The sequence below is a fragment of the Colletotrichum gloeosporioides genome (assembly GCF_011800055.1).
Source record: "Colletotrichum gloeosporioides strain Lc1 chromosome Unknown consensus_64, whole genome shotgun sequence".
NCBI lineage: Eukaryota > Fungi > Ascomycota > Sordariomycetes > Glomerellales > Glomerellaceae > Colletotrichum > Colletotrichum gloeosporioides.
Genome location: NW_025544709.1, coordinates 134,990 through 147,950, shown reverse-complemented (window position 1 = coordinate 147,950; position 12,961 = coordinate 134,990).

Sequence of the window (12,961 nt, the reverse complement as noted above, 5' to 3'; positions counted from 1 at the left end):
GCTCTCACGGCCTTTGACATTCAGCCTAGCAATGTGACGCTTTTGCCAACGCCGTCAACAGCCTGCATGGGCCTATCTGCCCTGCTAAAGATGGATTAAAGCATGGTTTTGGGCAATGCTGGGATTGTAGTATGCTCCGTGGGCTTTGAGCTTGACCAGTTGGCCTCTCTAGATGGGGTGTTGAAACTTGATGATGGTGATGGTGGGCAGCGCTACTAACCAATCAATTAAGTTAAATCGAGGGGTCTGATTTAGCTATTTAGCCTAAAATTCACAGCAGATTTAGCTATTTAGTTCGTTTAAACTTAAATTAATAGATTTAATCTAAAATTACCTATTTAGGAAGTTAGTAAGGCTATTACGAAGTCTCTAGGGGTTAGATATATATATAATATAGTGTTTTGAAGTTATCTTAATACTATTAGCCTCTATAGAGGTAGAGGTAGTTACTAATAGCGATACTACTACCTTAAACTTAATTCTAGAGGTATTAGGTCCTTTTAAGTAGATTTAGTATTATTAATAGCCTCTATAATATTAGTATAAGCTTAATAAGGCTAAATACCCTCTTATAATCTATTATTATTACTAGGATAGTAAAGATATTAAGAGTAAGCTGTTACAGTCAGCTATCTGATAGTAGGGTCTACTAATAGAAACTGGGGATTAACACGTTATAATAGTATACTGAGGTTATAGGTCGTAAGCTATAGTAGATTAGGTCTTTTAGAGTCTAAGGTGATTAGTTTTAAGCTTAATAAGTAATTTATAGTGAAGGTAAACTAAGAGTATCTATAAGGATAAATACTAAGTTAATTACTAAAGAGCTATAGAAGTCTAACCTTAAACGAAGCTTAGGTTATACTATATATAAATCCTAAATAATATCCTTTATTTACTTTTAGGTAATTACTTAGGTATATAGATAATTATAATTAGTTAGTAATACTAATTAATTACTAAGTATTTCTTTTTATACTCTACTAATTATTTCTTTATCTTATTATTATATAACTTATACTATAGTTTTTCTATTTTAAATAAATCCTTATTATTCCTATTAACTCTATAATATAAATATCTTATCCTAGTTACTTAACGCCTAAGTAGGTTAGTTAACTATTATCTATATATAATAAGTTATAATATTAGGTCCCCTCTCTAAAGGTCTTATCCTTAAAACCTAATATAAGTAGGTTATTAGTCTTAAGTTAGGGATTTATTAATTATACTTCCTATTTTACTTATAATACTAATACTATGTTAGGTTATATTTAGAAATTAAAATTAAGTACTACTTCTACTCTTTATTATTATAACTATACTTTATATATTACTAAGTTTAATCTAGTTATTAATATACTTTATTCTTATTATTATTCTTTAGAGAAGTATTATAAGTTTCTCCTTAATAATAAAGTTTATAGTAAGTATACTTATTTAAGGTAGTTTTATAATATAGTAGTAGATATTATTTATACTTATAAGTTTTTTATTTTTATTATATTTCTTATTTAGTACTAACTTATCTTAGTTAATTACTTATTAGATAAAGCTACTTATTTAGAGGATACTAAAGTAGCTAAAGAGGAGGTATTAAAAAAGAAAGTAGCTACTTTATATACTATATAAGTTAAGTTAAATAAGTTTATAACGTAATTAGATTATTTATATAAGTAGAAAAAGATAGTATTTTAAAAAGGTTAAGAGGTTATAGAGGAGGAGCTAGTAATATCTCTTATATTAGAAGTTTAGTCTATAGGTAGTTTTAATATATTAGACTTAGATTTAGTTTTAGACTAGAACCTTAATACTCTAAATTTCTTATTAGAGAGGTCTTAGTTATATTTTAGTATTCCTAGTTAAATAGATATATTTCCCTATTATATTAGTCTAAAGTATCCTCCTAGTTATACTTATACTAATAAGAGTTATATCTTTTATTTCTTAGCTTCTCTTTATTTCTATTATATTTCTTTTTATATTTGTTTTTTTCTTTTATTAGTATATTTTATATATTCTTTAAATTCTTCTAAGGTTATAGGTAGGTTTAATTTATCCTTAGGATTAATATAATTAAGTATTCTAATATACTTATTAATCTTATCTTAATAGTTAAGTAGGTTATTATTAGGTTCCTATATATTATCTTTATATCTATAGTTTTTCTATTTAATAAAATATTCCTATTTATTATCTCTATACTAATAGTTTAATAGTTTCTCTACTTTATACTTTAGTTTATTATCTTCTATAATAATAAGGTTATTTATTTATAATCCTTATAGTACTAGCTTAAGAAGTAAAATATAGAATATTAGGTAGTATTTTATAGTTTCTAGGAGTTTAAGCTTATAGTTAACTAGTAAGATAACTTATAAGATTTTAAAAAGTCTAAGTTTTTTATAATTAAGTTTATCGCTTAGTTATTTTATTTTAATATTTTACTATATAAAGTAAATACTATCTCCCTCTTTTAAAGTTAGTCCTTTAATTTTTTATCTATTACTAAATCTTAATATTTATTATTAGATAAATTTAAATTCTTTATATATATTATCTTAGATATCCTTAATTTACTATACTAAAGTAGTAGCTTTAACTATAACTAAGCTTATTTAGAGTTCTCTATAAGTAGTTAGTTTAAAGCTATAGTTAAAATAAAAGGGGGATTCCTTAATACTTTCTCTAATTATACTATTATAAGTAAACTAAGCGATTAGTAAAAGTATAACCTAATTATCTTAATTATAGTTAATATAAGTATAGAGGTAGGTTTTAAGAATTTAGTTAATTTATTCTATTTATCTATTAGTTTATAAGTAGAATATAGTAGATATAGATTACTTAATACTAAATTATATTATAATTAACTTTTAGAACTTAAAAGTAAAGATTTTATCTTAATTTAATATAATTTTCTTAAGTGTTCTATAATTAGTAATAATATACTTAAGGAAGATATATATATATTCTTTAGTATTACTTACTTCTTTATATAGGATAAAATAGGTATATTTTATAAGTTAGTTTATAATAATAAGGATATTATTAAAGTATACTCTTATAAGAGGTTTTTATAACTTTAGTAGTTTAATAATAAAGTTAAAAAATATAAATTATTAGGTAGTTTAAGGTATAAGTAAAGGTTATAGTATACTATAAAGTTAATATTAAGTAGGTTTACTTTTAAAGTAAACCTTATAATCCTTAATCGCTTTTATTATATATTCTCTAGTAACCTTTTCTCTATATTATTATTATAGTTATTTTTAAGTTTTTATAATTCCTTAGTAACTATATATAGAACGTATATAAAATCCTATAATTACTTTATTATCTAATTTATTAGTTAGGCTAATATTAGATTATCTAGCTATTATTAGGAGTTTAGTTACTAATATTAGGTCTCTATTATTTTATTATTTAAGAATCACTTAGGTCTTTTTAGATATTAAGATATTATAATTTAATTATTAGTTAAAAGTATTTACTCTACTATTATCTAATCCTTTTTAATAGATTATTTAGAAGTTAAATTCTAAGAGGAATTTTAACTATTAGATTTATTATTTATTAAGTACTTTTAAGGTTATAAAGTATAAGAGATTCTTATAATTAAAGTATATAAGTATTTTATAAATTATTCCTAAGAATTTAGGTCTCTATTCTTTAAAAGCTTTAATAATTACTATAAGTTCTTTATTATAGATTTAGTAGTTAAGTTTAGGTCTATAGAACTTATAAGAGAAGAAGGTATAAAGGTATAGTTATCTTTTTAGGTCTTATTATAATAGCTATACTCTAATTATATAATTAGATATATTAGGTTCTATTTTAAACTATTTTATTAGGTTTAAGATAATTAGGATAAGTTTATTAGTAATAAAGTCCTTAATCTTCTAGAATACTATCTATTATAGTTCTCCCTATATAAAAGGTATATCTTTATAGTTAAAGCTAATAAGAGCTATATTAATCTTACTATAGTCTTTAATAAGTTTATAATAAAAGTTAATAAAACCTAAAAATCTTTAGACTTCTTTAAAGTTATTAAGTACTAGCTATTCCTTAATAGCTTTAACTTTATTCCTTAATATATAAACCTTTTTAAGAGTAATAGTAAATCTAAGGTATTCTACTTTTTATATATAAAATTTGCTTTTTTTAAGTTTAACTAAAAGTTTAGCTTTTTAGAAGGTTTATAAGATATAGTAAATATTTTCTCTATATTTCTTAAGTATAAGTAAGAAAATAAAGATATTATCTAAGTAGATAACTATATAGATATTAATATATTTATATAGTACTATATTAATTATATTTTAAAATATTATAAGTATATTAGTAAAACTAAAAAGTATAATAAGGTATTTAAAATATCCTTTTTATATTTAGAAAGTAGTCTTCTATTCTTCGTTTTATTTTATTTAGATTAAGTTATAAACCTCTTTAAGATTAAAAGCTATAAACTAATTAGCTCTATATAGAAGTTATCTTATCTTATCTATAAAAAGTAGTAAGTAGTAATTCTTAATTATTATTTTATTAAGTATATAGTAATTAATATATAGTTATAGTTTTCTATTCTTTTTAGGTATAAATAAGATTAAGTTTCCTATTAGTAATATTAAAGGTTTAATATAACCTTTCTTAAAGTTTTCTTTAAAGTACTTATCTAAAACTTCTATTTTTATTAAGTTAAGTCTATAGATTTTATTAAATTATAGTTCTTTCCCTTTTTTAAGGGGGATTTTATAGTTAAAACTAGTATATTTAAGTAGTTTAATCTCTAATTTAGCTATAAAGAGTTTCTTATAAACTCTATATTCTTCTAAGATAGATAGAAGTAGATTATTCTTTTATTTAAGATCTATTATTATTAGTAGTTATAATATAGCTTACTTTACCTTAAGGTAGTAGATATATCATTTTATAGTTCTTTATTATATTAGCTTATTTAAGGCTTATTTTTAATAAGGCTATTTAAAGATTAAGTTATTATAGTCCTAATAGAGTTAGCTTTTACTCTAATTTATTTATAAATTACTTATTTATAACTAGGGTAATCTTAATACTATATTATATATTCTTAAGTTAGTAATATTAAATTAGATTCTTTTTTTTTAATTTAAGTAGCTTATTTTAAAAGGTATAATCTTATTATAGATAGTACCTCCTTTATACTTAAATTCTTCTCCTTCTATTATATATAACTAATATAGTTATTCTTTTCCTCTCTATAATACTTCTAGTTTATTAATAGCTTAAGGAGTAATAAAGTTTACTTTAGCTCTACTATTAATTAATATAAGTATTATCTATTAATTAATAATAACTTTAAGTTCTATATTACTTTAATATTCTTATAATATTTAGTAGATAAACCTTTTTTTTATTACTTATTATAGTTCTATATTAGTAAGTAGGTTTAGTTTTTTAATTATTCTAAGTATTTTAGGTAAGTGATTTATTTCCCTTCTTATTATACCTTTATAAAGCTATTTTTATAGATTTAAACCTATAGGGGTTTTAGTCTATTTTTTATAATCCTCTAGGCGTAAACCTTCTCTTTATAGTAGATTTAGTATTTATTATATTAGTATTTATCCTATTTTATCTATTTATTATAGAGGTATTCTATAAGAAATTATTAGCTAGAGGTAAATATAGTAATATTACTATTAAACTTTATAAGTTCCTATCTAATAAAGGTATATATAGTATAGATATTTTATAAGGGACTATTATTATATTACTTAGGTTAGAAATAGTAGTTATATTTATCTCCTATATAGATTTTATAATAGTTAAAGAAATATTATACCTAAAAGAGGTATTAATAGTTAAGGTTAATAATTCTAAGGTATAAGTAATCTTTAATCTTAAGTTATAAAGTATAGTGTATTCTTAGCTTAGTATTAGATATACTATAAAGTTTAATAAATTATTTATTATTATAAGGGTTAATTTACTTATATATAATTCACTTAGGTATATTATCCTTTTTAGGTTCCTCTTTAGAACTAATATTATTTATACTAAGAGTGAGCCTATAAGTAATCTCTATCTAAGTATATTAGTATATAATATTATAAAGTTTATCTAAGTTATAAAGAGAATCCTCTTTTTCTCTAAAAGTCTAGTTATTTATAAGATTAAATAGTTATTATTCTTCTAAGAGGTTATACTAGTAATCTAGCTTATTATTAGATTCTTCCCTTATTTATTCTTCTAGTATTATATAAGTAGTTTAGTTTAGAAGTTTATAGCTAGTCTAACTTTAGCTATTAGTTATTTTTAGAGTAGAACCTAGAATTAGTTTAAGTTACTATACTTATAGTATCTTATTAAGTTATTTTTAGGTTTTCCTTTAAATCTTATTATTATTAGTATATATTATTACTAGGGTTCTTAGATATATATCTAAGGTAGTTATATTATATCTAGACTACTTAGGGTTACTATTTTTTAAGTAGTATCTTAATATTTCTTTATCTTTAAGGTAGATTTAATAGTTATTATTATAATATCTAGTCTAAGACTAAGATATATATAGGGTTTTTATAATAGTATTAACGTATTATAGTTATTTAGCTACTAGCTTCTAAGAAAGTTTCTTAAGCTACTTATAGTCTTTAGTAATATATCCTTATTTATTATAGTTATAACACTTAAGGTTCTAAGGCTTCTTATTGTTAAGTTTAGTTATTATACTAAGATCTATAGGTCTACTATACTATCTATAAATAGTACTCTAGTAGGTATTATTTTAGTTATTATAAGGTTTATTATTATTCTACTAGGGGTTAAACTTCTAATAGAGCTACTATTAGTACTTACGTCTAAAGTTTAGTCCTTATTATTTTTCGCCTTTTTCCTTATAATATTTAAAAAGTTAATTATTAATTTTAATAATAAAGTTAGTATATTAAAAAAAGTCTTTAGGATAGTTAATCTTAATAATCTTATCCTTAACTTTATCTTTAAGTCCTTAATAAAATATAAAGATTTTAATTTCTTTAGTAAGGTTAAATTAAACACTAAGTTATCTAAATATAATAGTATATTCTTTAATTAACTTTATCTATTATAGCTATATAAAGTCTCTCTTAGCTTATTATTTCTTATTAAGGTCTTAAAAGAGAGAGTAGAGGGTATCTTTAAATCCTTTAAAATTACTATAAATATTATAGGTTTTAGTAGAGTATTTATCTAAGGTTTTATATTTAAGGAACTCCTCTTAGATAGGTTTAAACTATTTAAAGGCTTATCCTTATAAATAAGTAGTAATATAGATAACTTTCTTAGTCTAGCTAGTAAAGTCTCTATAGTAGAAGTTTTAGTAGTTCTTAATTTAGATTAAGAATAACTTAAGTTATTTAGGGGTACTATTATAGGTAATTAGGGTACTAAGTTTAAGTTTCTATTATCCTCTAGTAAGGGTTATAATAATATTAGCTACTATATATAAGGTATAGATTTCTTCTTAAAGTTTTTTAATATTTATATTACTATTTTATCCTCTAAGTTAGATAACTTTATTTTCTAGGTTTATAATATACTAAGGGCTATTTCTTAGTTATTATATTATTTCTTTAAGGCTTTAAAGTTTTATAGTAGTATTATTATATATAGTTTAGACTTTAGTAATATTATTATCTCCTTTCTTAACTCTAGCTTAAAGGCGTTTATAGGTATCTTTCTTTAAAATTACCTTATTATTAGAGTCTATTACTATAGGGGCTCCTTTAAATTCTTTAACTAGGTTCTAGACTAACTACTATAAAGAGGAGGAGGTTTTTAGAATAAGTAACTTAGTAGAGGCGTATAAAGATATACTTATTATTTTACTATTAGTAGGTGTTAATAGTTAACTTACTAAATAGGAGTAATTAAAGTGTTATAGTTAGCTATCTAATAGTAAGGTCTACTAATAGAAGCTAGGGATTAACACGTTATAATAGTATACTAAGGTTATAGGTTATAAGCTATAGTAGATTAGGTCTTTTAGAGTCTAAAGTGATTAGTCTTAGGCTTAATAAGTGATTTATAGTAAAGGTAAGTTAAGAGTATCTATGAGGATAAATACTAAGTTAATTACTAAAGAGCTATAGAAGTCTAACCTTAAGTGAGGCTTAGGTTATACTATATATAAGTCCTAAATAGTATCCTTTATTTACTTTTAGGTAATCACTTAGGTATATAGATAATTATAATTAGTTAGTAATACTAACTAATTACTAAGTATTTCTTCTTATACTCTACTAATTATTTTCCTTATCTTATTATTATATAACTTATACTATAGTTCTTCTATTCTAAGTGAGTCCCTATTATTCCTATTAACTCTATAGTATAAATATCCTATCTTAGCTGCCTAATACCTAAATAGGTTAGTTAACTGTTATCTATATATAACAGGTTATAATATAAGCTTCCTAAAGGTTAAGAAGGTTTAGTAATATAAAATCTACTAAATAATAAGGTTATTAATAGGTTAAGTAATTAATAGATAATAATAGTAATTTAGTTTAGAGGCCTTATTAATAATAGCGCTTTAAGATCTACTATTTAACTATTAGCTATATTTAGAGTTTTTAAGCTTAGTAGAAGTTAAAATAGATATAAAAAAGCCCTCTAGAGATATTAGTAAAGTAATACTATTAGGTAAGTTAGTATACTATAGTTCTTAGTATTTATAAAGACCTCACTTAGCGTTAGGAAGCTATATATCTATTTTAGGTATATCTTAACGTTTTTTAAGCTATTATATACTTTACCTAAGGTATAATATTATAGCTATAGTATATAGAGGTGACTTAGTAAGTTTAGTATAATACTTATTAAGTATTAACTAGTTATTAATAATAGAGATATATAAGTAACTCTTTAAGTTAAAGTTAACGCTATAGTTAAGTTAATAATCTTAAGAAGTATACTTAGTATAAGTATATATAGGGATACTATTAATTAATAGGGTCTATAAGGATACTACTACTTAGTAAGAAGATTACTATAATAACCTTATATACTAACTTAACTATATTAACTAACTTTAAGCTAGTTATATAGTTATAGTTTTAATCTCTTTATTTATAAAGATATTATATAGCTTTTATTAGTCCTCTAACTTATCTAAGAGATATTCTATACTTATAAGAACTTTTTAGAGTTAACTATACTTATTACTTTTACTTTAGTCCTTATAACGCTTTATCTATAAGTAGAGAGGCTTAAGAATATCTCTAAGCTTAGTAAGTATATACTAATCCTTATTAGTGAGGTTATCCTTATTAGGTAGGTGATACTTTAGTTTTAGAATAGACTTATTATTAAGGATAAAGCTATTAATCTAGTTATATTTAAGTAGGGCTTTCTGAATTATTATATATATTAAGTTCTATCTTATTATATTATTTAGTATTAATTTAAGCTTTTAGGTTAACTCTTCTTATAGAGTAAACGTATTAAGGTTATTTTAGAGCTTATTATTAATCTCTAAGAACCTCTTAGTATATTATAGTAATAACCTAATATACTTAATAATATTATAGAGTTTACTAACTAGCCTCCTTAATCTCTAAAGTGCTAGATCCTCTTAGATATTACTAGCCTTAATATAATAATTAGATTTTTACTCTAAAGTTACTTAATTAATACTATAGATAATAGCTTAACCTATTAGATTGAGGATATAACTATAATATTAAATATATTATTATTTTACGTCTTTTTTAGTGAAATATAGTGAGATAGATAGATAGAGAACTTTTAGATAGGTATTATTATTATTAGTATTATTATATACTATTATACTGACTTAGTTAAGTATTTTGAAGTTACTAATAACTATACGTATTATTAGAGTAATATTCTTATTAATATAAGTACTAAGTTAATAGTAGAGGGCTAAGAGGTATTATATTTATTTACCTAACTTATTAATAAAGTAGCTAAAGATAGTAATAATAGCGTAATAGTTAGGTGATATCTATAAGTTAAATAATAAGTAGATCTAGCTAAAGGTATTAAGTATCTCCTTCTTAATCTATTCCTTCTTAGATATATATATATAATTAAAATAAGCTTTTATACTATCTTTTTATTAATAAATCTAATTACTAAAATTATAATTAAATAGGTTAAAGATATATTGAATATATTAGTTACTAAAAGTTAAGAAGGGGTTATTAGTATTAACTAGGAAGCTTATAGCTAGATCTTTAATCTAAATAACTTTTAACTTAGGTATAGCAATAGGGGTAGAGTAATAACGCTTTAGAGGTAGGCTTAGGTTATTAGGGTTATTAATAGGTATAGGATTAACTTAAGTAATATAGTATGAAGTTTTAAGATAGTTAATAATAAAGCTTATAGCTAAGGTATTAAAAGGCTTATTAATATTACTAGTTTTATTATAGTAGTAGTAGACCTAATATATACTACTTATATAGCTTATTAGTATAAAAAAGAGTAGACTAAATAGGCGTTATACTTAGAGTATTATTAGGTAAGATCTTATATATAAAGAAGCCTTTATCTCTAATCTAAGAGGTATAGCTTTAAGACCTCTTTTTTAAGATTAGTTTAGTATTAATAAAGGATCTATTCTTTTATATAGTATGAGGTAGGGCTCTTAGTAAGTCTTTTATATTAAGGTTAGTACTTAATATGTTACTAGCTATTAATATAATATATAGTTAAGTAGTAATACTATAAGGTGATAGCGAGGGTATAAGGCTAATAAAGTGATTAAGATATTAGCTAGCGTTTAGTAGAGGTATTATAAGGGTAGGTAAGCTATTAAAAAAGGCGTTAAAAGAATATATAAATAGGTAGGGCTTTAAGGGATTATTAGTAGTAGTAGTAGTAGTAGTAGTAGTAGTAGTAGTATTAGTAGTAATATCAAAAAAGGGTTATTTTTAAGGGCTAATATAGGGGTTAAAAATAGGCTTTTTTTAACCTCTAGTAAAGAGGCTAAAAACGCGTTAATTAAGTAGTATAGTAAAAAGCGTGTTTCTAGTACTTTTAGTACTTCTTAGTAATAAGGCTAATACTACTAGGAAGTACTTAGCCTCACTTTAGTACCTATTAGCTTAAGGGTATTATTAAACTAATATTTATAACTACTTACCCTTTTTTTTTTTAGAGATATATTATAATAGGACCTAATAGGCTAGTAATAAGTTTACTATATAGGGAATTATAGAGATATTAGTTTAAAACTAGCTTAGGTTATTAACTTTAATATAAAAGTTATAAGGGTTATAACCTTAAGTAGCTAGAAAAGGTAATATTAGGTTAACTTTTTTATTTTTTTTAATTAAAAAAATAAATCTTTTAAAAATTATAATTAGTCTNTTTTTTATTTTTTTTAATTAAAAAAATAAATCTTTTAAAAATTATAATTAGTCTAGAGGCTGGATTTTATTTCTTCTAGTTAACCTCTAACTTAATTAAATCGTCTAAATCTATAGTGATAATAACTTAATTATTTGCTTTACTAAATAGCTTCAATTTGATTAGTTAATTAATTAATTTATTTAATTTAACTTAGTTAGTTAGTAGCACTAATAGTAGGTTATTATAGTCAGCTATCTAATAGTAGAGTCTACTAACAGAAGCTGGGGATTAACACGTTATAATAGTATACTGAGGTTATAGTCTGAATTATAGGTTATAGGCTAGTCGTAGATTAGATCTTTAAAGGCTAAAGTGATTAGTCTTAGTCTTAATAAGTAATTTATAGTAAAGGTAAGCTAAGAGTATCTATAAGGATAAATACTAAGTTAATTACTAAAGAGCTATAGAAGTCTAACCCTAAGCCTAGTTTATAGTTATACTATATATAAGTCCTAAATAGTCTCTCTATCCTAGGACTAATAAGATCTAAGTAGTCCCTAAAGGTAGACTACTATCTCTATATTAGTCCTCTTATTAGACTACTTATTTTCTATTAGTCCTTCTTATTATTATATAACTTATATTATAGTTCTTCTATTCTAAGTAAGTCCCTATTATTCCTATGATTCTGTAGTATAAATATCCTATCTTAGCTGCTTAACGCCTAGTAGGTTAGTTAACTATTATCTATATATAACAGGTTATAATATTAGGTCCCCTCTCTATAGGTCTTATCCTTAAGACCTAATATAAGTAGGTTATTAGTCTTAGGTTAGGGATCTATTAATTATACTTCCTAATTTACTTATAATATTAACGCTATATTAAGTTGTATTTAGAAATCAAAAAAGAAGTTACTTACTATTAAGCTTAAAAATCGTAAGTATAAGGCTTTAATTAAATATGTTAATTCTTATTCCCTACTTAGCGATATACTTTACACCTATTACTTTTAAGCTAAAGTTCCTTGCTGTTTTAGTGAGAAGTTGTCTTAATATTATATATATATTAAGGCGAAGAAGCCTTATAATAGTATCTTAGTAGCTTTAACTTATATAATAGCTTCCTTAGTTCTTTTTTTTTTTTTTTTTTTTTTTTTAAATNTTCCTTTTTTTTTTTTTTTTTTTTTTTTTTTTTTTTAAGTAGCTAATTTACTTTTTTTTATAGTATAAAGGTTAAATAAGCAGCAGAAGGAGTAAGATGAGAAGGAGGAAAAGGCTAATAAAGAGCTGCTTACGCTTTATTAGGAGTTTGCTTATTTGTAGACTTAAATAGCTGAAGCTACTAGTCGCTTAAGCTATATTTATATGATTAGGAAACTAGTGAGGGAACGCTAAACTGAAGCTTTTAAGTAGGGGATATAAGAGATTAATAAGGAGGATAGTATACTTTTAGCGTTAGATACCTATAAGAGGTAGGTAGTAAGTAACCTTTAGGCTACTAGGGTACTAAATAATCCTTAGTAGTAGAAATTTAGGCTTAGTTTAGACTTTATTAAACTTAATCCTTTAGTTCTTAATATTAGTAGTGCTTTAGTGTTATCTTAGTTTATTTT